Source organism: Capricornis sumatraensis, chromosome 16 (assembly GCF_032405125.1).
Source record: "Capricornis sumatraensis isolate serow.1 chromosome 16, serow.2, whole genome shotgun sequence".
In the NCBI taxonomy this organism is placed as follows: domain Eukaryota; kingdom Metazoa; phylum Chordata; class Mammalia; order Artiodactyla; family Bovidae; genus Capricornis; species Capricornis sumatraensis.
The window spans coordinates 55,683,822-55,709,241 of record NC_091084.1 but is presented as its reverse complement, the minus strand read 5'-3'; the positions used below and the strand labels follow the sequence as shown (position 1 = coordinate 55,709,241).

Here is a 25,420-nt window from a genome sequence, read left to right as displayed (position 1 = left end):
CAGTCCTGAGGGGAGACAGTTACTAGGCCTATAGCAAGGATTAAGATTAAGAGTGCAGTTATAATTAGAGAGATGGGGAGAGGCCAGTCAGTGCAAGGAGCAGAATGCTCCAAGTTGGTGGTTGCTTGAATCTGAGGAGGAACACTGTTCATTAGGATGTAGAATGATGTAGAGAATGAGAGTAAAGAAATCAATTTTGTCTGGACTTAGGTTGCAGAAGGTCCCCTGGAGCCACGGTTGAGACACCAGCATGGTCAGATCTTCTAAGGACGTTCCTATCGGGGCACTGGTCCAGAGGTCTTGAAGTAGTTGAGTCAGGAACAGCTGTAGGTTGAAGAGTGTCCAGGTCATTCAGTGACTTCTTGGATGGTTGACAGAGGTTGTTGCTGGGTGATTTTTCAGGAGGTAGGTCCTGTGAGGGACCTTTGATAGGGGTCAGTTAAGGAGGGCAGTGCAGGATCGGAGGTGACCCATTTTAGGCGAGAGAGGTGTACCCAGGAGACGACCTTCTTGAGTTTAGCTGCAGTTGGAGTAAGGAGGATGATTTTGAATGGTCCCTGCCACTTTGGGGTTAGGTCACCCTAGGGGTTATCAGACAGATAGACCATGTCCCCAGTTTGTAAAGGGGGCAAGGAGGCTTTGGGGTCAGGGGCAGGCAAGTTGTGGTCGACGTATTTCCAGGGGCATTGCAGAGTTCCACCAGGAGAGAGAAGTGTAGGAAGCCTGTTATGGGAGGAGGTTCTGTGAGAGTCCACGAGGGAGCATGGGCCTTCTATACATCACCTCAAAGGGGCTCACCCCAGGGGCTTTCTGGGCAAAGCCCATACTCTGAGGAGAACAATCAGCAAAAGTTTAGTCCAATCCAGATGTACCTCAGGGGTTAGTTTGGTAAGAGTTTCTTTGATTGTTCTATTCATCCTTTCTACCTTTCCTGAGGACTGGGGACGATATGGAATGTGAAATTTCTAGGGTATCAGTAAGAATTGGACAGATTGTTGGGTGACCTTGGACATAAATTTCGGGCCATTATCAGGCTGTAGGGATGAAGGCAGGCCAAACCTGGGGATAATTTCTGTGAGGAGGATTTGGGCCACAGTCTGGGCTCTTTTGTTTGTAGTGAGAAATGCTTCTTTTTACCCATCCCGAAAAGGTGTCCACAAGGACCAGGAGGAATCTGACTCTTTGAACCAGGGGCATATGAGTAAAGTCTATCTGCCAGTCCTGTGTTGGTAGGCTGCCTTGCATTTGATGGATTGGAAAGGATGTCGGTTTAAGATTGGAATTGGGAATAGTACATTGACATGTTTGACAGGGGCGGGTAAGGTTATCTAAATATTGTTGGTCAGCAGTGGATATGGGGAAGTGGTTATGGAGGAACTGTTGGAGTGTCTTGGCTGAGGGATGAAAGAATGAGTGTAGATAAGAGAGGATTTCTCTGGTGGTGGGAGGGTTGGATGGAGTCAGGGCTAAGATGACAGGGGACTGGAGGGAGGGATGGCACAGCGCCATCTCCTTTGCCTTCTGGTCTGCAGCATTGTTGTAGGCTGATATGAGACTTCCCTTTTGATGTCCCCTATAGTGGAGGATGGCAGCTTTGTTTGGTAAGAGTGCTGTCTCTAGAAGTTTGTGGATCAGGTCTGAATGGGGGATCCCTTTTGGGTTAGGAAACCTCTTTCTCTCCATATTAGGATGTTTGAGTGAAGTATGTTACAGGCATATTTGGAGTCTGTGTGGATGTTATCCCTTAGATTTTTAGCCAGAGTCAAAGCTCTGGTGAGAGCTATCAGTTCTGCCTGTTGGGAGGTGGTGTGAGGTGGCAGAGGTGAAGCTTCAATTGTCTGGGTCCCATGATTGTGACAAGGTCCCCCTGGATGATGGCATATCCTGCTGCGAAGGGTGGGGATTTTTTAGAGCTGCCATCAACGAACCAGTGTGGGGTGTCTGGGTCTAGGATGGGCTGATCTGTTAAATGTTGGAAGGGGTTTGGGGTAAGATCTACTGTCAGGCTGCAGCTATGTAGGAGAGGGTCTGTTGTAGAGGATGTGGGTGATAAGTTGGTGGGGTTAAGGGGAGAGCAGGGGGAAAATGAGAGCTGAAGGACAAGGAGAAAAGCATGTAGGACCTGTACCCTGGAAGGGGGAAGGGAGAGGAAAGCCTGATGTGGTAGTAAGTCTCGGAAGGTGTGTGGAGAACAGACTGTTAAAGGGGCATGCCTAGAGAGTTTATTTGCTTTGGGTACAGGGCTATGATAGCCACAGCATGTATACAGGGAGGCCACTCCTTGGTCACCATATCCAGCTGTTTTGATAGATAGGCTATGGGAGCCCAGGTGTCTCCGGCCCGCTGATATAGAAGTCCCAGGGCCTGTCCTTGGTTGGAATGGGCAAAGAGAAAGAATGGTCTGGTATGATCTGGCAGGTGGAGAGTTGGCAGTCAGAGGAGGCTCTGTGTGAGCTGGTAAATAGGATTGGCCAGCAAGGAGGGCTTAAAGAGGGGCTCATCCAGACATCCCTTAGTTGCCTCATAGAGCGGCTTTGCAATGAGGGGGAAGTTAGGAATCCAGATATGGAAAAAGTTTAGGAGGCTGAGGATAGACAGGAGTTCCCTTTTTGTTTTTGGAAGTGGACAGTTAATTAAGGTCTGGATTCTATCTGGTGGAATAGTTCTTTGTTGGTGGGATATGGAGAGCCCCAGGTAGGTGACATTTGTCTGTACTACTTGGGCCTTGGATTGGGACACTCGATAACCCCAGGATCCCAGGGCCCCAAGGAGTTTGTCAGTATGTTGGAGGCAGAGTTTTCAGCTTGGGCTACAAAGGAGGAGGTCATCTACGTATTGGAGGAGATGACTCGGGGCTAGGTCAAGTGTCTGTAGGTCCTTTTGTAAAGCCTATCCCAAAAAGTGGGTGCTGTGTCTGAATGCCTAGGATAGAACTGTCCATGTTAGTTGCTGGGAAACATAAGTCTCAGGGTCTTGCCAGGTGAAGGTGAAAAGGGATTGGGAGAGGGGGTGGAGGGGGATGATGAAAAAGGTGTCTTTGAGATCTAATACCATGAAGTGGGTTGCAGACAGTAGGGTGTAAGGGTTAGGGACTACTGGGAGTGTCGGCATGATGGCCTCATTGATTTTTCACAGATCTTGGACCAGTGTCCAAGAGTTTGGTCCCTTCCTTACTGCCAGCATAGGGGTGTTGTGTGGTGAATGGGTAGGAATTAAGATAGAGGATTGAAGAAGATGGTCTATGATAGGCTTAAGTCCCTTGTGGGCCCCTTGGGTGAGAGAGTACCATTGTTGGGTGATTATAGTCGAGGGGTCTTTTAGGGTAATGTGGACTGGGGGATGATGTTTGGCTATGGATGGGTGGTCAGTGTCCCAGATTTGGGGGTCTAAGGCGGGCAGATCCAAGGGAAGATCAGGGGTGAGGGATAGGGATGGTCCAGGTGCCATCTGCGTGCAGAATATAGAGACTGTATCGAGGTGGAGTAGGCTAATAAAGACCCCCAGTTTGGATAACAAATCTCTCCCTAGGAGTGCCATTGGGCACTGAGACATTGTGAGGAATGAGTGTATGAGGGTTGATTTTCCAAATTAACAAAAGTAATGGAGGGCTGATTTTTGGCCTTAAGGGAACTCCAGAGACCCCCTTGATTGTGAGTTCTGAGTCTTGAGTTGGGCCAGAGTAGGAAGTTAAGAGAGAGAAAGTGGCTCCAGTTTTTACTGTAAAGGAGGTCTTTTTCTGGCCACTACCCCATCTACCAGAGTTCACTCAGACTCACTTCCATCGAGTCCATGATGCCGTCCAGCCATCTCATCCTGGGTCATCCCCTTCTCCTCCTGCCCCCAATCTCTCCCAGCATCAGAGTCTTTTCCAATGAGTCAGCTCTTCACATGAAGTGTCCAAAGTACTGGAGCTTCAGCTTTAGCATCATTCCTTCCAAAAAAATCCTAGGGTTGATCTTCAGAATGGACTGGTTGGATCTCCTTGCAGTCCAAGGGACCCTCAAGAGTCTTCTCCAACACCGCAGTTCAAACGCATCAATTCTTCAGCGCTCAGCCTTCTTCACAGTCCAACTCTCACATCCATACATGACCACAGGAAAAACCATAGCCTTGACTAGGTGGACCTTAGTCAGCAAAGTAATGTCTCTGCTCTTGAATATACTATCTAGGTTGTTCATAACTTTTCTTCCAAGGAGTAAGCGTCTTTTAATTTCATGGCTGCAATCACCATCTGCAGTGATTTTGGAGCCCAAAAATATAAAGTCTGACACTGTTTCTACTGTTTCCCCATCTATTTCCCATGAAGTGATGGGAAAAGACTCTGATGCTGGAAGAGATTGGGGGCAGGAGGAGAAGGGGACGACCCAGGATGAGATGGCTGGATGGCATCACGGACTCAATGGACGTAAGTCTGAGTGAACTCCGGGAGATGGTGATGGACAGGGAGGCCTGGCGTGCTGCGATTCATGGGGTCGCCAAGAGTCGGACACGACTGAGCGACTGAACTGAACTGAACTGAACCCCATCTACCCTAAGTTCCGAGCTCGTGTCTGGGACACAGGCCGGGGGGCTGGAACCCGGGCCCATCATTGGAACAACTCTCGTAGGGTTGGACTGGGGTTCTGGGGATAAGTGGGGATCTCTCCAGGGGTGCCAAGGTGTCCCTGTGGACATTCCACTCTCCAGGTCTGGAAGGTAGGGACCTCCCCAGCGGTCCCAGGGCATCCTTGGAGACAGTGCATCTTTCAGTGTCCCCATTGACCACAAGTTGGGCATGCTTTTGTGGGGGCTTCAGGTTCGGGCATGCCTTTGCTCAGTGTCCTGACTGGTTGCATCGGAAGCAGGGTCCAGGGAGGGTCTTAAGTCCTGGTCTGGAATGACTTAGGCTGGGCTGATCTCTTCCCTTAATTGCTGCCGCCAAAAAAGGCATATTTATCCTTTCTCTCAAGGTCTTTTTTCTCTCTTAGCTTCCTCCTCTATATTATTGAACACCTTGAAGGCTACTTCTAGATGGTCTCTTTGGGGAGTCCCAGGGCCCTTATCTAGTTGTCGAAGCTTGCTCCTGATGTCAGGGGTGGACTGGCTGATGAATTAAACATGAAGGTAGAGTAACCCAGCAGGGGTGGTGATATCTAGGTTGGTATACTTCTGGACTGCCTCTGTGAGGCGTACCAAGAATAAGGCTGGATTTTCGTCTGCCCCTTGGGTGATTTCCCTGACTTTATCGTAATTGACATGGATATGAGTATTTTTCTGTTCTAGAATACAGGCAATCATATGATTGAGTCTCCTAATACCTGGGTCACCGGGCTGGTGAGTCCAGTGGGGATCTAACTGAGGCACCACCCCATCAGCAACTGGGCTATCCTGATCTTGGTTATGTGAATGATCAGCATGGGCTTTCGCTGCTTGCCAGATACAGTCTTTTTCATCTGGGGTGAGAGTGGCATTTAGGATATAATAGACGTCACTCTATGTGAAGTTATAGGCCTGGGAGAGTCTCAGGAATTCTTTTCTGTATCTGGTAGGATTTTCAGAAAATGATCCTAACTTTTCTTCTATCTGGCTCATGTCTGACAATGAAAATGGCACATGGACTCGGGTGGGTCCTCTGGTCCTGCCACCTCTCTCAGAGGAAACACGTGTTGGGTACGTGACCTGTGTGGCAGTGGTGGAGGGAGAGGGAAGGGGGAGTTGGGAAGATGGGGTAGCAGGGTCGAGGGGGAGTCAGGAGAAGTTTTGGGGTCAGTAGGTGTGTTGGATGAGGGGGAAGGATAGAGTTAGCGGGGTGGTGGGTAGGGAGGGGGCTCATCTACAGGGTCAGATTCCCGGGGTGTGGAAGGTCGAGGTCAGCTGTTAGTTGAGGAAGAAGAGCCTTTTTGCTTGGGAGGCAAGGCTCATAGAAGGATCTCGTGGGTGGAGCAGGCCATGCATAGGGAAGGCCTGCTCCAAAGGGCCCAAAAGGCTTGGGCATATGGGGTTGAGACCACTTGACATTCCGTTTAAGGAAGTCGGTGAGATTTTGAAGAATGTTAAAGTCAAATGTGCCTACTTCAGGCCAGCGGTCTTGATTGTCAAATTGGTATTGAGGCCAGATCTGTATACAGAGTGGTTTTAAGTGGTTAGCTTTGAGTTCAGTGAGTAATAGTGATTTGAAATTTTTGAGAACACAGGCCAGAGGGGAATCTTTTGGGACAGATTGGCCAGACCCCGTAATTGAAAGGCAAGCAGAGGCTCCTATTGGAGCCTATTGAAGGCAAGCAGAGGCTCCTATTCGTAGTCACAGTAGGAGTTATGAGAAGAGAGCTCTGTGTTAGATGGAGCGTTCCCCACCGTTGCCTACAGAGTGGCCCTAGGCTGGGGGTCCCTGGGACCCGGAGAGGACTGAGTTCTAGGGTGCCTCTAGAACACCGTCCAGATCCTACCTCAATCTAGGGGCCTGTTTGAGAGGAGTGTTGTATGTAGAGTGATCAAATGGCAAGAGTTCCCTATTCCAGAGGCCATCAGAGAGAGAAAGAGGAAAGGGGTAGAGCCGAGGCCTGGGGGTACCAATAAAGCCTTAGCACAAGGCTTGTACTGCTCACAAAGGCACTAGTGTCCCCAAGGGGAACTTACAAGCCCCAGCAGAAAGTGAACTTTCTGGGGTGTTCATGCTCCCAGACTCCTGGAAAAGGGAAAACAATGAGAGGGAGGGAGAGAGAGAGAGAGAGGGTGTGTGTGAGATGAGTGCTTCGCCCTCTCCTGGGTTCGGCACCAAGAATATAAGGTATAGTTTCCCCCGAGGCAGAAAAGGAGAGACAACCTCAACGGAAGTGGGTTACCTTTATTCAGGCAAGGAGGGGCGACAGTCAGCCTAATGACCAGGCTGAGGCCAAGAGGGATCAGGGAGGCTTCATATTTAAAGGGAGATTTGTGGAAGCCATAAGGGAAACGTTAGTCAGGCAGGATGTTTTGGGTATTCTTTAGTTGAGATGGCATTTGTAGTTGGGCAGGGGGTGATAAGTCTTCTGGGCAGGGGGTGATACGTATCTGGCAAATGTATGATGTGGAAGGTTTCTGGACACAGGGTGATAAGTCCCAGATATATACAACCGGCCTGGAGCATCAGGTCAGGGCGGGACCTAAAGTTCGGTTTTGTTTTCTCTGAAGTTAGATAATTCAGCAAGGGCCTTTGTAACTGTTGTTTTCTTTTCTAGGCCCAAAGACTCCTTCAACTCTGGTTATCTCCCTTAAGCAGATCATTATGTATATTACTACAGTAATAGTAAGAAGCAGCAAGTTAAAAAAGTAGATTCAGCATAAATTCAAAATTAACCCTTTCAGTTTACAGGATCATGAGAGGGAGACCACAATACTGGCGAAAGTCCTCCGAGATATGAAACAACTGCAGAGTTTCTAGGAAAATCTCTTCTGCCCTGGCTTGCTTCTATTTTTCACAGATATTTAAAGATAGGAGAATAGCTCTCTACTATACCAACAAAGGTCCATCTAGTCAAGGCTATGGTTTTTCCAGTGGTCATGTATGGATGTGAGAGTTGGACTGTGAAGAAAGCTGAGTGCCAAAGAATTGATGCTTTTGAACTGTGGTGTTGGAGAAGACTCTTGAGAGTCCCTTGGACTGCAAGGAGATCCAACCAGTCCATTCTGAAGGAGATCAGCCCTGGGATTGCTTTGGAGGGAATGATACTGAAGCTGAAACTCCAGTACTTTGGCCACCTCATGCAAAGAGTTGACTCATTGGAAAAGACTCTGATGCTGGGAGGGATTGGGGGCAGGAGGACGACAGAGGATGAGATGGCTGGATGGCATCACTGACTCGATGGACATGAGTCTGAGTGAACTCCAGGAGATGGTGATGGACAGGGAGGCCTGGCGTGCTGCGATTCTTGGGGTCGCAAAGAGTCGGACATGACTGAGCGACTGAACTGAACTGAACTGAATAGAACTGATGCCCCAAACTCCATTCACCAAGATCCTCTGGGTCTCAGATGTAATGCAAGCTTTCAGCAGTATGACCTTTGAGACTTAATTCCTTTAGTCACAAAATCTTCCTTCTAGAATTTTCTCTGGATATTTGGGCCTGAGACAGTGCATCTATCACCAATATAAAATCTTCATTGTTAATGAATGAAGACACTGCCTGCCAAAATAGGATCTGCATTTGCCTCTGCAGTCTTCCTTCTAAACTACAATCCTTTCCAATCTCCAGTTGAACTCCAAGCCCTTTCCCCAGTACCCGTGCATCAGGGTGAGCCTGATGAAGCCCTTGCGGTTCTGCAGCACCAGCTTGTAGGCTCCAGGTGTGGCATTCAGTGACTCCTGGACTCCTCCAACAACAATGGACAGCAGGTTGCTGCCTCCTTTCCTGCTCAGGATGTGAACAGCACTCTCCTTGTCTGATAAGCCCAGCCCTGGGGATAGAGGAAGGTGGTGACGTGCAGTGTGAAGGGGGCAAGCACGGTTCACGAGTATGTTGCCTGGGCTCTACCCCACTTTCCAGCGGGGAGTTCCGTGTTGGCAGGGAACTTCCTTTTCCCAATTCTCCCACCAAGCTCATCACTGAGCACAGACCTATGGGAAATGCTTCTTTGGGTCTCATCTCCTTGTCTACTACACATTCGCTTGAAAGAAGTACAGAACAATTGACCGCCTTCCTTAAAACCCTTTCTCATGCCTTCAGCCCTCATCATCCTGGGACAGAAAGAGTGGCAGGACTCACTCCCTGACATGATGTAATTCCTGAAAACAGGGGCCCAGAAACCCCAGCGCAGCATCATCAGATGCGAGCAGATGCCTGGGAAAGCTGAGCAGAAGCCCATGCCCTCCGTGCACAGGTTGGTAAAAGTTCCAGTGGCAAGGACCCCATGAGAGTGGAAGCCAGTGAGGTAGTTCCAGGAGGGATCCAGGTCGGCAGTCTAGACCAGCTGAAGGAACAGCAACCTGGTGAATCAGAGCTGCACCTTGTTCCACCTCTGGTCCACCTGCTGATTTTCTGTACGGACCTCTTCTATGTCCCCTGAGCCCAAGTGCAATAAACCCTCCATATGAGTGTCCTGAGATTAGATACAGCATAGCTGAGGAGCCTAGTCCCCGTTGCAGGCCTGAAGCAAAGGTGATGCTCTGGAAGGCTGTAGAACAGAGAGGGAGAACAGACCCATGAGTGGATGAAGCTGATACGGCCCACCAGGGAAGGAAGGCCCCCTGCCCAAGGCAGAGGTGAGACTCCTGGGAGGGTGGTAGGGACCCAAGCCCCTGTCCTACATGAAACCCTGTCCCAGGCAGAGCCCATCCAGAATGAAGGAGCCATTGCAGGAGGGAGTGAGCATCTCTTCAAGGACTGTGGCAGCTGGAGTTCTGTCCCGGGTGGAGGGCAGGACCCCTGAGTCACTGTGACTCAGTGTAAGAGACCCCAGGGTGCTGAAGGTAGGTAGGGGCTGGGAGGAGAGGCATGAAGTCTCTAGTGATGCCCGCAGGTGTGGGTGGAGAAGGGCCAGGGAGCTGTCATGCCAAGTCTGTAGGACTTCCTGATGCCAGGTCATAGCCTGCCCACAGCACTGCACACCTGCTCAGGCCTTGGTCTGTGTAGACACTACTGCTCCAGGATAATGATATCTTACACAGAAACCCAGCTCCTGGACTGATCTTCAGGATGAGGGGGAAGCAATTGTACTTGGGGATAACCTGATTTTCCACCATTAGCTCTTAGGAAGCCCATAGGGTGCATTTAGAAAACTCCAGTGCTCAGAAGTAAGTCTCCTACTTTTGCTAGAAACTCTACCACTAGGTAGTAGCTCATAGAGTCACAGTGCAAATGCTTGTGATGTGGAGTAGGCCCAGCAGAGTTGTTAGGACAAGGAATGTTGCTTGCCTGCCTTCAAGCCAGCAGCCACTGTAGCTGCTGCTGACAATGGGCCTTGAAAGGAACTCAAGATGGAGGAAATAGGTTACTGGTTACAGAGAGTGAGGATGCACATCAGAGGAATAATTGCAATGAGCCCAGCTTTTTATCTCCCCATATGTAGAAAAATCATTAATTGGAGACATGTGCTTTTTGACTGGCAATAATCTTTTGATGTTTGACTACATGTTTTTGGGTTTTTTCCCCCTCAAAAACCCGTAAGTCCTGACTCCTCCCATTTTACCTTCTAGAACACCTTCTCAGAGATTCCTGAGAGGCTATTTCCAGCCTACAGTACTTAGCAGTGTGTCAGAACAAAACCCCTGACAGCTTTTAGGTTATGCACTTGTTTTCAGTAGACAGCAGAGACTCCCTGGCCCCCTATTCACTGCCATCCTAAGAACACTGCAAGGCCTGTAAAGGCTCTGTAAAGGTTTGTGGATGTCTTGGAAGTTCTCCTGGGAGGTGACAAGAGTCCAGAATCTGTGTGCCACAGTGCCCCCTGCAGGCCTCAGTCCAGGACAGGGGAGTCAAAGTGCATATCATCATTCTCTCTGCTGGCCACACAGGGGTACTGCCCACCCTCTGCAGGTGTTGATGCCACAGGACTGCAGTGAAAGTGAAAATGAAAGTCGCTCAGTCCTATGGACTCTTTGCAACCTCATGGACCACACAGAGCATGGAACCGTCCAGGCCAGAACACTGTAGCGGGTAGTGGTTCCCTTCTCCAGGGGATCTTCCTAACCCAGGGATCAAACCCAGGTCTCCCACATCGCAGGGAGATTCTTTACCAGTCAAGCCCCCAAGGAAACCCACAATTCTGAACTCTGTGCAGGTGAAATTTCTGCAAATCAGGCCCAGTTTCCCACAATTTTAACAGTGCCTTATTTGAGAAATCCTCTCAGAAGCACAGACATGCTCAGAATGATTTTTATGCCAGATGTGCAATCGACAGCCCCTCCAGGTATGAAAGGAGAGCCAGATGCTGTCCTTAGAAGTCCCCAGAATGACCTGATGTCTCATGGAATCCACACAATGCAATGATGTACGTGGCAGCATTTCCACTTTACACATGAAGAAACTGAAGCTCAGAGAGCATGTGTAACTCACCCAAGGTCACACAGCTGCTATGTTGCAGACCCTGTATTAGAACCTATGATGTCCACTCCTAGAGGTGTCACTATACATTCTTCTCTTCTGTGTCCAGAGAGGGCCACCTGTCCCTGCCTGGCTCCTCTCTATGTCCACATTACCTTCCTCTTCCTGTCCCCACTAGAAAACTTACCATCACACCTGCTTACATCCAAGAGTTTAGCCTGTCTGGGATTCAGCAATGGACAAAGGTCAGTTCATTCAAATTCAGGGGCCTGCATCCCTAAGGACTTATCCTTGGGTCCAGGGTCAAGTTTACAAAATGGGCATAAGGTACCATGAGTCAGTGATCAGAGGTTAAGAGATAGGTAGAAGAGGAGGAATTGGACTGTTTAGCAGATCCTTGGGGAAACTGAGATTCAGAATGAGTAAAGTTCTGTCTAAGGACACACAGCATATCAAAGTTGGGGCAGGATACATCCTGAGAGCTCTCTGTTCTGATTCTAACCTCAGAGCGAATGCACACACTTTAAAATCAATAAAAGACCCTGCTCTATGTCCTTGATCACACTTTCTTTCCTCTTAGGGTATCAGTATCATCATCTGATGAAGTGTCAGCTAGATGCTTTCGGAAATTTTTGTTTTCATTGCAGATTCCTTCACCCCACTGTAAAATCTGTAAATTAAAGATTTACACCTGGAAGATACATATGCTACACTTCATGGTCTACTGGGTTCCTCAAATTCTGTTTTTTTCATCAAGTCCTCATAGTGGCCTCACCTCACTGAAGTTGGAGAACTGCAGCCAGACAGAAGCTGACTCTTCCACTGACCACAGAGTGGTGGAAACCTGCCTCCTGCTTCCCAGCCCAATATTCTGCTCACTGCACACAGGGTCACACTTCTCCATGGACTCATGGGGACTATGGTCCTGACCACTCCCTAGCCAGCCCCATACCCACTGAGATGGGGAAACAGTCCTTCATGTACTACCATACAGCCCAGCATTTTATGAAAGCACTCTGCCTGCCCCCTTGCCGTGGTGTGTCTCAATCCAGGTACCACCAGATCACATACAGGATACTGATCATCCAGAATCTTGTGAACAGGAGGCCAGTGAAAACTACCTAGCAGATAATGTCTGGGAAGGGAAGCAGAATAAGCCATCCTCATCTACCTAGCACTAGCAGCACTGTCCAGCCCAGCCCTCACCCCTGAAGGAAGAGATCAGCTTCCCAAGGCTTCAAGGAGGAGCAAATGCAGTCACCACCACCAGTGTCACATTGAGAGCCTGGATTTGAAACCAGTTGGCCTAATTTCAAACTTGCATTTTCCCACTGCACCAGATTGCTTACTCACTTGTGTCTTCCCCACCCACCTCCCTTGTCTGTATTCACCAGGTGTTCAAGAAACACCTGATGGAGATGTGACAGGATGGACTCTTTCCGGTATCCATTCTTTAGAACCCCAGAGAAAAAGCATTCTTTCTACCCAGCCCACTTCTTGTCTACCCTCACCTCAACATAGATAAATCCCACCACATTCCCCCTTTAGTTAAAGTCCCTCCATGACTTCTTATAACTTTGAGGCTCAGCTCAAGCAGCTCAGCCTGAGCTCGAGCTCCCCACTGGTGGCCCAAAACCTCTCTTGTTCCAGTCTCACCACATGCACCTCATGTTCCAGCTACACTAAGCTGCTCAGTTGATACAACTCCCAGGTTATTTAGTTTTGCTGACCTCTTTCCTTTGCTGCCAGGCCCTGTTCTGCTGAAAGAAGGAGGGAGGAAGAGGGCAACTCAGGCCTGGTCTGTTCATCAGGACTGCAGCAGGGCTAGAGACAGCCCCAGTGAGCAATTCCTCCCAGAATTATACTCCTGAGTCCCTTTCACAGACTAATCTGTGCTTTGACTCTTGGTCAGGTGGTCTGTGGGTCTGTCTATAATCTCATACCAACGGAGCCTCACTGTTAGAGAATACTGTGTCCTCTTCATTCCATTCCCTTCATTCAACACCCTGTTCTTATACTCTTAAAGAAGTTCATCCTCCACCTGTAGTCTATTTGAAAGTAGGGTAAACCGGGCCTGTCATTCACAGCCTACTTGCTGGAGAACGGGACTTTTCACCCAGCCTGAATAGTGCATGTGTGGGTGTTAAGTTGCTTCAGTTGTTTCTGACTCTTTGTAACCATGTGGGCTATATAGCCAGCCAGGCTCCTCTGTCCATGGGATTCTCCAGGCAAGAATACCAGAGTGAGTTGCCATGCCCTCCTCCAGGGCATCTTCCCAACCCAGGGATCAAACCCACATCTCCTATGGCTCCTGCATTACAGGCAGATTCTTTTGATGTTTAACTACGTGTTTTGTTTCTTTTCCCCTCAAAAACCCGTAAGTCCTGACTCCTCCCATTTTACCTTCTAGAACACTTCCTCAGAGATTCCTGAGAGGCTACCTCCTGCCTACAGTACTCAGTACTCAGTAGCTGAGCTGCTGGGGAACCCCTGTCTGAATAGTAAAGTGCATAAGCCAAAATAGATTAGGGTTCACAAAGCCGGTTTCTACAGAGCACCTACAACATGCCAGGTGCTGGTGGAACAGCCATGAACAACAGACAGAAGTCCTGCCCTCATGGTGTTGAATTCAGTGTTGTGTTTGGAGCACTTTGTTTTGTCATTTTAATTTTTATGGTGGTAAAATGTCTTTAACAAAATACTTGTTACTGAAATGACTCTTTGGTATTTCATTATTGTTTTAAAGTTTTATTAGATTATAATCCATTTGCAATGTTGTATTAGTTTCAGGTGTGTAGAGAGGTAAATCTGTTATACACTTACATATATCCACTCTGTTTTTTTTTGTTTTTAAATTCTTTTCCTATATAGACCATTACAGAGCACTGAGTAGAGATCCCTGTGCTATACAGCAGGTTCTTATTGTCATCTATTGTATATACAGTAGTGTTATTTGCCAATCCAAATCTCTCAATTTATCCTTCTCCCTTAGCCCCTGGTATCTATAGGTTTTTTTCTCTACTTCTGTTTTGTAAATAAGTAGATTAGTATACCTTTTTCTGATTGTGCATATAAGTGATATTATGTGATATTTGTCTTTCTTTGACTATCTTCACTCAGTTTGACAATCTCCAGGTCCATACATGTTACTGAAAATGGCATTAATTTGTTCCTTTTTTAAGACTGAGTAATATTCCATTATCATAATACCTTATCTTCTATATCCATTACTCTAATGGATAGATAGGTGGCTTTGATGTCCTAGCTATTGTAAATGTGCTGTTATGAACACTGGGGTGTTTGTATCTTTTCAAACTATGTGCTCATGAGAGAGGTCTTATGGAGAACAGTATAGAAATTCCTTCTAAAATTAAACTAAAGCAACCATAGGACCCAGCAACCCCACTTCTTGGCATATACTCAAAATGATTTTTGAGAGACAATTTGGCAGCATTAAGTTAATTCACACTACTGTGTAACTATACCAGCCTGTATCTCAAAACTCTTTTCATCTTCCTAAACTGAACTTCTGTACCCACGAAACAGAAACTCCCATCCAGGTTGAGAGAATAAAACCAAGTTGTTAACAGCAGTTACTTGTAGGGTAGGATTTGGTGGAAGTCTTTCACTTTCAGAACACACATTTTGTTTGGATATGTTAAAATAGCATGTATTTGTTTTTTAGTCAGAAATAAAGAATTTAAAAATACTGGCATTTCCACTTGATCAGATAGAAGTACCCACATTTAAACATCTCCCTCACTCTGGGCTCACCCTTTAAATCCTGTCAGCAGGCTAAATCCTAACTTGGGTGTATTTTTCAGTCCCTGAAGAAAGGAAACCCCTTCTTGCCCCTCATAGCACCAAGAAGGAAAAAAATGTAATATTCCACTTTACTGAAACCCAGAGAAGATATCCACATTGGATAAATTCACATAGAAAACTAGTAGGATGAGCAATAGTTTCAATTCTACTATCATGTCCAAATCATGCTCCCAACATTTATTCATTCAACAAACATTTATCAACATCAACTCTTCTAGGAGATGGAGATGCAGATGAGAACAAGACCAACTATTTGAAAGAAGCTTACCTTCTGCATGAGTTTGTGAATTATAGAGAAGAGGAAAGAAACAGATAAAACAAGTAACCCATTGGAAAGTGTTTCTTTCTGTGATCTGAGTCTTCAGTGATGGGCCAGACTTTAGTGACCTTCCTGGCCACTTCTTCATCCCTCCCTAATCACCTTCTCTGTCCCCAGTGTGAACCAGCTATTCACTACATTTGCAGTGTTTACTGACTCCGTGGAAATCCTTACTTACATGCCAGCCTGTGCATTCTGCCCTGTAGACTCATCTCGTAATATCATTGGAGAAGAGCCCCTTCTCTCCACCTACTGCCAGTCTCACTTGACCAGAAGTAAGTAATCCTTTTGGAATTGTAAATATTTCAGACATTTGTGCTCAAGAGGCAACTTGGAGTATATTATATAGGCACAACATTATTTAAAATGCAAGCATTTAAAATGTAAAAACCATTCTTCGCTCACGGGCTGTACAAATACAGAAACCATCAGGGGGCTGGTTTTGCCACATGAGTCTACATGTTGACCCCCTCTGTAGATCGTGACCTTGTAATCGAGCAGGACCTATACAGCCCTCCTGGGAAAGATTCCTCATGTCCTCTGCCTACCTCTTATTTGTTGAAAATCTTCAGTTTTCTAAGCTTTCTCCAAATTTTGAAAATAAAATTATTAAGAGAAATCGTAAACGCAGAAACAAAGGAAAACAGTCAAGCAAGAAAAAGAAGTAAGAGTTTAACAATTCCACAAATTCAAAGACTTTTAGTTTGTTCCTGAGAGCTGAAGATAATATTGAGACTCATCTTTGAGAGGTTTTGTAGATATTGAGCCTCAGCAGGTGGAGGAAGTTGCTTACCAGCCCATAGACCTCAGACAAGGGGAAACCAGAAGGTTGATGATGGTGGCTCCACGTTACCTCACCACCAAGTAATCAGGCGATTGTCTAGGAGTTGATCATACATCCAGCATCTCTACCTCACCCAATCTGCAGACACCAATCCCTGGTAATCAAAGGGGTTTGAGGCATTTTGAGCCTTAGTTCCCTGAACTTCTTCCTTGGCCCCTGCAATAAAGCCTGCAGTTTGTTTCACCACAACCCAGGGTCAGTAGAGAGGCTTTACAGTGTTCCCACTTGCATACCCAAATCTAATTTGCTAACAGCTGCTCCCTGTTATCTGTCTCCTGCAACACCCCAACCAAGAAGATCCTTAAATTACACCTTGTCTCCCACAGATTGTACTTTGTCACTCCTGTGCCTAAAGCCCTCCTGGGGATCCTGTTTGCCCTTGAGATAAGGACCAAGGTACAAGCTACTGTTCCTGGCTCAGAGGGTCTGGATGCCTTTTCTCAGCTGCCCTTCTTCGAGTGCCAGGCCCAAGGTTACTTGAATCTCTGTCCTCCTCTGGACACTCCCAGGTCCCAGGCTGAGCTGAGGTGGTAATGGACAGTCAGACACCTCTTGTTGGCAAAGCTCCCCCAAGGCCCTGTGAGCAAGATGTCCCTCATCCCAGGTGATCCCCAGGCACTGAGCTCAGCGTCCACCTTAGGACCTGTATCTTTCCCCATCAATGCACCATGTGCACCTGAAACGGCAGGTGTCCATGGCCTCCCAAATCCATCTCAGCTTTCCTTACGTAGGGCCAACTAAGAGAAGATCAACTGCAGGACCGCGAAGGTCTGCAGCCTGCGTTCCAGTGGCACAAACAAAGGTGCAAACTCCACCATGCTGATTCCTCTGCTTCCTCTGGAGGCTTTGCTGTGGTCTGAGACACCTGCTGGGTTTTGTTGCTGCCAGAAGTTGCTAAGCATTTGTGTGGGCTGGGGTGTTTTTGTGGTGGGTCCAGCCAGCCCTAGAATCTCATTGCACCTACCCTGGCAGAGACCAGTATTCTAGATGAAAACTTTTGACTCACCTGGCCTGGATTAACTTATTACAGAGATAGAGAAGTGCGATGGACTCTTCAGGCAATACATTTTCTGCCAGATCACCTTTGCTCAAATCTTGCCCAATACTTGGCAAGGGAAGCAGCAAGTGTAGGGCAATCTTGCCCTCTTCCCAGCTACTCAATTACTTGGCTAAGTTATTGTCTCCTTTCACCTGCCACGTTCATGGTTCCCCTTTACAAATAATCAGTACAAGCTCACATATAAATATCTCTAGGCCCCACCATCTCCTCCATCTCCTGCCCTTTTTCTCAGTTTGCCTGGACAGCACAACTCATGGAAGAGCCATCTGATTTCCACACCCTCCCCTGCCATTCTGTCCTTCCTCCTCTTGACTTCAGATGCCACTGTTCCATGGAACTGCCCTTGATAACTTTACCAGTGATTTCCAAACTGCTAAATCCTTGAAACTCTTCTCTCTACCCTCTCTCCTGTAGAGACCTCATCCAGGCTCATGGCCTTGGAGTCTGTCTACAGGAAGAACAATTCCAAACTGCGTCTCCAGCCCTGACCTCCCTTTCTGCTCCAGACTTAACTATGTAGGTGGGTACTTGACAACCTCCTTCACAGCCTGCTTGGCACTTCCATCACAGCCCGTCTAAAACTGAACTTGACTTCCCCTCACCCGCTCATGCTACAGTCTCCACATAGCCACAGAGCTTTCCAAAGTGGTCACACAGGGAATATCCTGGTCTTCCAGTGCCTAGTACTCTGCGTTTCATGGTTGAGCACCTAGGTGCCTTGGAATTTCATTGTGGTTACAGTGCTTTCCTAACGGAGGTGAGTGTCGGGAGCCAGCACGAGGAGTCCCGCCCGTGGCAAAGGTCATGAGGTTAAGGGGCCCGACAGGCAAAGGTGAGTCGGGCCTTAAGGGAGCCTAGCTGGATTTTCTCGAGCATCTACCCCCAGAACCAGGGTCTGCCTGCCTTAATGTATTATGTTTTTTGTTTATGCTTCTGACATTAACAGGGGCTGTCCCCCACCACCTTCTTCTAAAAGGAATTAACTTAGAACTCCAGTTAATAAGTCTCCTGGGTGTAAAAAGAATGTCTCGGCTTAAACCCCTCTGATAGCTTTTTAACTTACCTGACCGGTTTGTCCGGATTTTTACAACTGTGCATGTGAATTGTTTACAGCCTCCCAATCTCGAGAGGCACTGAAAGCTTAAGAAATTCTAGGAAAAATCATTAGAATAAAACTGATTAAGGGTTTCATTGTTGAACCGACAGGTGAGTATTCTTGAAAATTTTTACAAGTCAGTTGAATATCATTTTATCACAAGTTCATGCTCTACTCTTTTGTGATTTAAATATCTCTTGCAATGGAAAGCTGCTTTCCACCATCACAGCCAGCCACTTTGTTGGGCTCTGATGACAACATTCTCTCTGGTCCCTGTCCCTGCGCCCTTATTCCTCCCACAGACTCATAAGCCAGAGGGACTGCTGAGTCAAGGGGTAGGTATGTGATTGCACAAGCTAAAGAGCAGTAGTGCTAGGCTTTTGTGCAAAAGTTTAGTATCCATGTAGACTCTGCATGGAATATGTGCAGTGTCCACAGATACATATCTTCTCTGGCCCTCTGTGTAGTCAGACATTTTTTTTGCTGGTGTGTAGAATAATATCTAGAAAGTGAAAGTCACTCAGTCCTGTCTGACTTTTTGTAACCCCATGGACTGTATAGTTCATGGAATTCTCCAGGCCAGAACACTGGAGTGGGTAGCCTTTCCCTTCTCCGGAGAATCTTCCCAACCCAGGTATCGAACCCAGGTCTCCCGCATTGCAGGCAGATTCTTTACCAGTTGAGCCACCGGAGGCCCAATTGGGAAGCCCAATCAATGTAGCAGGTGTTTAAGAAAATTGCTTCCTGTGGCGTTCAGCATGTCAGAGCAAGGTTTGACCGATCTCACCTGTGCTGCATTCTCTACTGAGAACCTGTACCAGGCAATGGAGCTGCAGCCACTGAAGTGAAAACTGGACTTAAAGAAGAACTCTCCTTAGACTTATCCCTTATCCACAATGGACAGCGTGGTAGAAGCGCACAGGCTGTGATGGACCTCGCAGAAGCATGGCAGAGAGGAGCTACCCCATGCCCGAGGCCAGGGGCAGCAGCTGGGAGGAGCTACCAAACACCTGATGTCAGGGTTGGCGGCCGAGAGGAGTAACCCCACATCCAAGGAGTGGTGGCTGCAAGGATGCAGAAGGGCTGATAGAGGCTACTCCACGTTTAAGGTCAGGAGGGGTGGCGGTGAGGAGATGCCCCTCATCCCAGGTAAGGAGCAGCAGCTGCATTTTGCTGGAGCAGCTGTGAAGAGATACCCCACGTCCAAGGTAAGAGAAACCCAAGTAAGATGGTAAGTGTTGCCAGAGGGCATCAGGGGGCAGACACACTGAAACCGTAATCACAGAAAACTAGCCAATCTAATGACATGGACTACAGCTTGATCTAACTCAATAAAACTAAGCCATGCCTTGTGAGGCCACCCAAGACGGGCAGGTCATGGTGGAGAGATCTGACAGAATGTAGTCCACTGGAGAAGTGAATGGCAAACCACTTCAGTATTCTTGCCTTGAGAACCCCATGAACAGTATGAAAAGGCAAAATGATAGGATACTGAAAGAGGAACTCCCCAGGTCAGTAGGTGCCCAACATGCTACTGGAGATCAGTGGAGAGATAACTCCAGAAAGAATGAAGGGATGGAGCCAAAGCAAAAAGAATACCCAGTTGTGGATGTGACTGGTGATAGAAGCAAGATCTGATGCTGTAAAGACCAATATTCCATAGGAACCTGGAATGTTAGGTCCATGAATCAAGGCATATTGGAAGTGGTCAAACAAGAGATGGCAAGGGTGAACGTCAACATTCTAGGAATAAGCAAACTAAAATGGACTGGAATGGGTGAATATAACTCAGATGACCAATATATCTACTACTGTGGGCAGGAATCCCTCAGAAGAAATGGAGTAGCCATCATGGTCAACAAAAGAGTTCGAAATGCAGTACTTGGATGCAATCTCAAAAATGACAGAATGATCTCTGTTAGTTTTCAAGGCAAACCATTCAATATCACAGTAATCCAAATCTATGCCACAACCAGTAATGCTGAAGAAGCTGAAGTTGAATGGTTCTATGAAGACCTACAAGACCTTTTAGAACTAACACCCAAAAAAAGATGTCCTTTTCATTATAGGGGACTGGAATGCAAATATAGGAAGTCAAGAAACACCTGGGTTAACAGGCAAATCTGGCCTTGGAATGTGGAATGAGCAGGGCAAAGGCTAATAGAGTTTTGCCAAGAGAACGCACTGGTCATAGCAAACACCCTCTTCCAACAACACAAGAGAAGACTCTACACATGGACATCACCAGATGGTCAACACCGAAATCAGATTGATTATATTCTTTGCAGCCAAGATGGAGAAGCTCTATATAGTCAGCAAAAACAAGACCCGGATCTGACTGTGGCTCAGATCATGAGTTCCTTATTGCCAAATTCAGACTTAAATTGAAGAAAATAGGGAAAACCACTAGACCATTCAGATATGACCTAATCAAATCCCTTATGATTATATAGTAGAAGTGAGAAATAGATTTAAGGGACTAGATCTGATAGAGTGCCTAATGAACTATGGCCAGAGGTTCATGACATTGTACAGGAGACAGGGATCAAGACCATCCCCATGAAAAAGAAATGCAAAAAAGCCAAATGGCTGTCTGGGTAGGGCTTACAAATAGCTGTGAAAAGAAGAGAAGCAAAAGGCAAAGGAGAAAAAGAAAGAGGTACCCATCTGAATGCAGAGTTCCAAAGAATAGCAAGGGGAAATAAGAAAGTCTTCCTCAGGGATCAAAGCAAAGAGATAGAGGAAAAGAACAGAATGGGAAAGACTGGAGATCTCTTCAAGAAAATTAGAAATACCAAGGGAACATTTCATGCAAAGATGGGCTCAATAAAGGACAGAAATGGAGATACCAAGGGAACATTTCATGCAAAGATGGGCTCAATAAAGGACAGAATATGGACCTACAGAAGCAGAAGAAATTAAGAAGAGGTGGCAAGATTACACAGAAGAACTGTACAAAAAGGATCTTCATGACCAAGATAATCACAATGGCGTGACCACTCACCTAGAGCCACACATCCTGGAATGTGAAGTCAAGTGGGCCTTAGAAAGCATCACTACGAACAACACTAGTGGAGGTGATGGAATTACAGTTGAGCTATTTCATATCGTGAAAGATGATGCTGTGAAAGTGCTGCACTCAATATGCCAGCGAATTTGGAAAACTCAGCAGTGGCCACAGGACTGGAAAAGGTCAGTTTTCATTCCAATCCCAAAGAAAGGCAATGCAAAAGAATGCTCAAACTACCACACAATTGCACTCATCTCACATGCTAGTAAAGTAATGCTCAAAATTCTCCAAGCCAGGCTTCAGCAATATGTGAACTGTGAACTTCCAGATGTTCATGCTGGTTTTAGAAAGTGCAGGGGAACCAGAGATCAAATTGCCAACATCCACTGGATCATCAAAAAACCAAGAGAGTTCCAGAAAACCATCTATTTCTGCTTTATTGACTATGCCAAAGTCTTTGACTGTGTTGATCACAATAAACTGTGGAAAATTCAGAAGAGATGGGAAAACCAGACCACCTGACCTGCCTTTTGAGAAACCTATATGCAGATCAGGAAGCAGTAGTTAGAACTGGACATAGAACAACAGACTGGTTCCAAATAGGGAAAGGAGTACGTCAAGGCTGTATATTGTCACCCTGCTTATTTAACTTGTATGCAGAGTACATCATGAGAAACACTGGGCTGGAAGAAGCACAAGCTGGAATCAAGATTGCTAGGAGAAATATCAATCACCTCAGATATGCAGATGACACCACCCTTATGGCAGAAAGTGAAGAGGAGCTAAAAAGCCTCTTGATGAAGGTGAAAGAGGAGAGTGAAAAAGTTGGCTTAAAGCTCAACATTCAGAAAACGAAGATCATGGCATCTGGTCCCATCACTTCATGGGAAATAGACGGGGAAACAGTGGAAACAGTGGCAGACTTTAGTTTTTTGGGCTCCAAAATCACTGCAGATGGTGATTGCAGCCATGAAATTAAAAGGCGCTTACTCCTTGGAAGAAAAGTTATGACCAACCTAGATAGCATATTGAAAAGCAGAGACATTACTTTGTGGACTAAGGTCCATCTAGTCAAGGTTATGGTTTTTCCTGTGGTCATGTATGGATGTGAGAGTTGGAGTGTGAAGAAGGCTGAGCACGAAAGAATTGATGCCTTTGAACTGTGGTGTTGGAGAAGACTCTTGAGAGTCCCTTGGACTTCAAGGAGATCCAACCAGTCCATTCTGAAGGAGTTCAGCCCTGGGATTGCTTTGGAGGAAATGATGCTGAAGCTGAAACTCCAGTACTTTGGCCACCTCATGTGAAGAGTTGACTCACTGGAAAAGACTCTCATGATGGGAAGGGTTGGGGGCAGCAGGAGAAGGGGACGACTGAGGATGAAATGGCTGGATGGCATCACTGACTTGATGGACTTGAGTCTGAGTGAACTCTGGGAGTTGGTGATGGACAGGGAGGCCTGGTGTTCTCCAATTCATGGGGTCACAAAGAATCTGACACAACTGAGTGAGTGAACTGAACTGAACTGAACTGAGGATGATATCAGGTTGAGGTACTGATTTCTATTTCCTCATCACAAATGGTGACCATGCAATGATCATACAAATGGTGAACATTCATTGCATTTCTCCTATTGGAAAATTTATGAGTAAGGAAGAGAGTGGAATTGTGCAGAGGCAAAATTAAACCAAAATGGGCCATCAGAGTGGTCCTGATTTGGGGTAAAGTGACCGAAGCTGACATCCCACCTGGATCTGTCTTAGGATCAGTTGACCCTGTGCATGAAGCTCTGCAACTGGAACCACCCCTCTTTCTTGAAGGTGCATCTGAGAGGCATTTTCCAGGGTCCTCCCTCAAGGCAGATTGGAAGAGCCCTGATGAGAGATAAGGCCAGTCCTGCATTGGTTGCTTTCCAGCTATGTGACTTCAGACACATAGTGTCTGTGACTTCAGACACTTCCCTTCCCAGAGCTCTTCATCCTACCAGGTATCAGGGACTAAGAAATGGCCCCGAGTGACCAGTGTACAGCGCTTAGCAGTCCACCAGGGATTCTGTGACCCTCACCTCACAAACCCCTTTACAGGCCAACAACCAGGCAGCACCATACTTCCTGGGGCAGTGCGGCTTGTGTGTGGTCTGAGGACCTGCCTTGCCCACGAGCTGCCTGTTACTGGTTCCTGACAAGGTAAGTATAGAGGTGAAGAGTAACTGCTTCGAAACCATAGAGAAATGTGGCACAGTAGTTCTATGTGTATTGAAACTAATAATTTAAAACTGGATTTAAACAGCTTGCCTTTGTTTTCTTCATTTCTCGGGTAAATTATATTGTATTTTCAACTGGATGGGCTTCCCTGGTGGCTCTGTGGTAAAGAATCCACCTGCCAATACAGGACACATGGGATTGACGCTAGGTCAGGAAGATCCGCTGGATAAGGATATGGCAACCGAGTTCAGTATTTTTGCCTGGGAAATCCCATAGACAGATAAGGATGATGGGCTACAATTCATGGGATCACAAAGAGTTAGACACAAGTTAGCACTAAAACAATATCAAAAACAAAAATTAAAAATAGTTTAGTCCATGGTAGATTAGAAAAAAGAAGTAGTACAAAAATCTGGACATTTAACATAACATATTGAGGTAATATTTCCCACTAATCTAGGGTAATTCTAACAAGAATTTCTAAGACCTTTTTTTTTTAAACTTTATTTTACTTTACAATACTGTCATGGTTTTGCCATACATCAACATGAATTTGCCACAGGTGTACACGTGTTCCCAATCCTGAACACCCCTCCCACCTCCCACCCCATACCATCTCTCTGGGTCATCCCAGTGAACCAGCCCCAAGCATCTTGTATCCTGCATCAAACCTAGACTGGCAATTCGTTTCTTATATGATATTATATATATTTCAATGCCATTCTCCAAAATCATCCCACCCTCTCCCTCTCCCACAGAGTCCAAAAGACTGTTCTATACTTCTGTGTCTCTTTTGTTGTCTCACATAAAGGATTATTGTTACCATCTTTTTAAATCCATATATATGTGTTAGTATACTGTATTGGTGTTTTAATTTCTGGCTTACTTCACTCTGTATAATTGGCAAGTTTGATCCACCTCATTAGAACTGATTCAAATGTATTCTTTTTAATGGCTGAGTACGGGGAAACAGTGGAAACAGTGACAGACTTTATTTTTTGGGCTCCAAAAATCACTGCAGATGGTGACTACTGCCATGAAATTAAAAGACGCTTACTCCTTGGAAGAAAAGTTATGACCAACTTAGATAGCATATACAAAAATGGAGACATTACTTTGCAGACTAAGGTCTGTCTAGTCAAGGCTATGGTTTTTACAGTGGTCATGTATAGATGTAAGAGTTGGACTGTGAAGAAGGCTGAGCGCTGAAGAACTGATGCTTTTGAACTGTGGTGTTGGAGACGACTCTTGTGAGTCCCCTGGACTGCAAGGAGGTCCAACCAGTCCATTCTGAAGGAGATCAGCCCTGGGATTTCTTTGGAAGGAATGATGCTAAAGCTGAAACTCCATACTTTGGCCACCTAATGTGAAGTGTTGACTCATTGGAAAAGACTCTGATGCTGGGAGGGATTGGGGGCAGGAGGAGAAGGGGACGACCGAGGATGAGATGGCTGGATGGCATCATGGACTCGATGGATGTGAGTCTGAGTGAACTCCAGGAGATGGTGATGGACAGCGAAGACTGGTGTGCTGCGATTCTTGGGGTCGCAAAGAGTCGGACACGACTGAGGGACTGAACTGAACTGAATACTCCATTGTGTACCACAGCTTCTTATCCATTCACCTGCTGATGGACATCTAGGTGGCTTTCATGTGGTGGCTATTATAAACAGTGCTGCGATGAACATTGGGGTACACGTGTCTCTTTCAATTCTGGTTTCCTCGGTGTGTATGCCAAGCAGTGGGATTGCTGGGTCATAAGGCCAGTTCTATTTGTAGTTTTTTAAAGAATCACCACACTGTTCTCCATAGTGGCTGTACTAGTTTGCATTCCCAGCAACAGTGTAAGAAGGTTCCCTTTTCTCCACACCCTCTCCAGCATTTATTGCTTGTAGACTTTTCGATCGCAGCCATTCTGACTGGTGTGAAATGGTACCTCACTGTGGCTTTTATTTGCATAGAAAAGGCAGAGGAACCAGAGGTCAAATTGCCAACATCTGCTGGATCATCGAAAAACCAAGAGAGTTCCAGAAACACATTTATTTCTGCTTTATTGACTATGCCAAAGC

The 25,420-nt window shown here is 46.5% G+C and overlaps 1 pseudogene; it reads right to left on the bottom strand.

The window, feature by feature from the left end:
• LOC138092996 (2-acylglycerol O-acyltransferase 2-like) overlaps nucleotides 1-16,802 on the bottom strand; it is a 28,937-nt pseudogene extending 12,135 nt beyond the window's left edge.
• Between the last annotated feature and the right edge of the window lie 8,618 nt (nucleotides 16,803-25,420).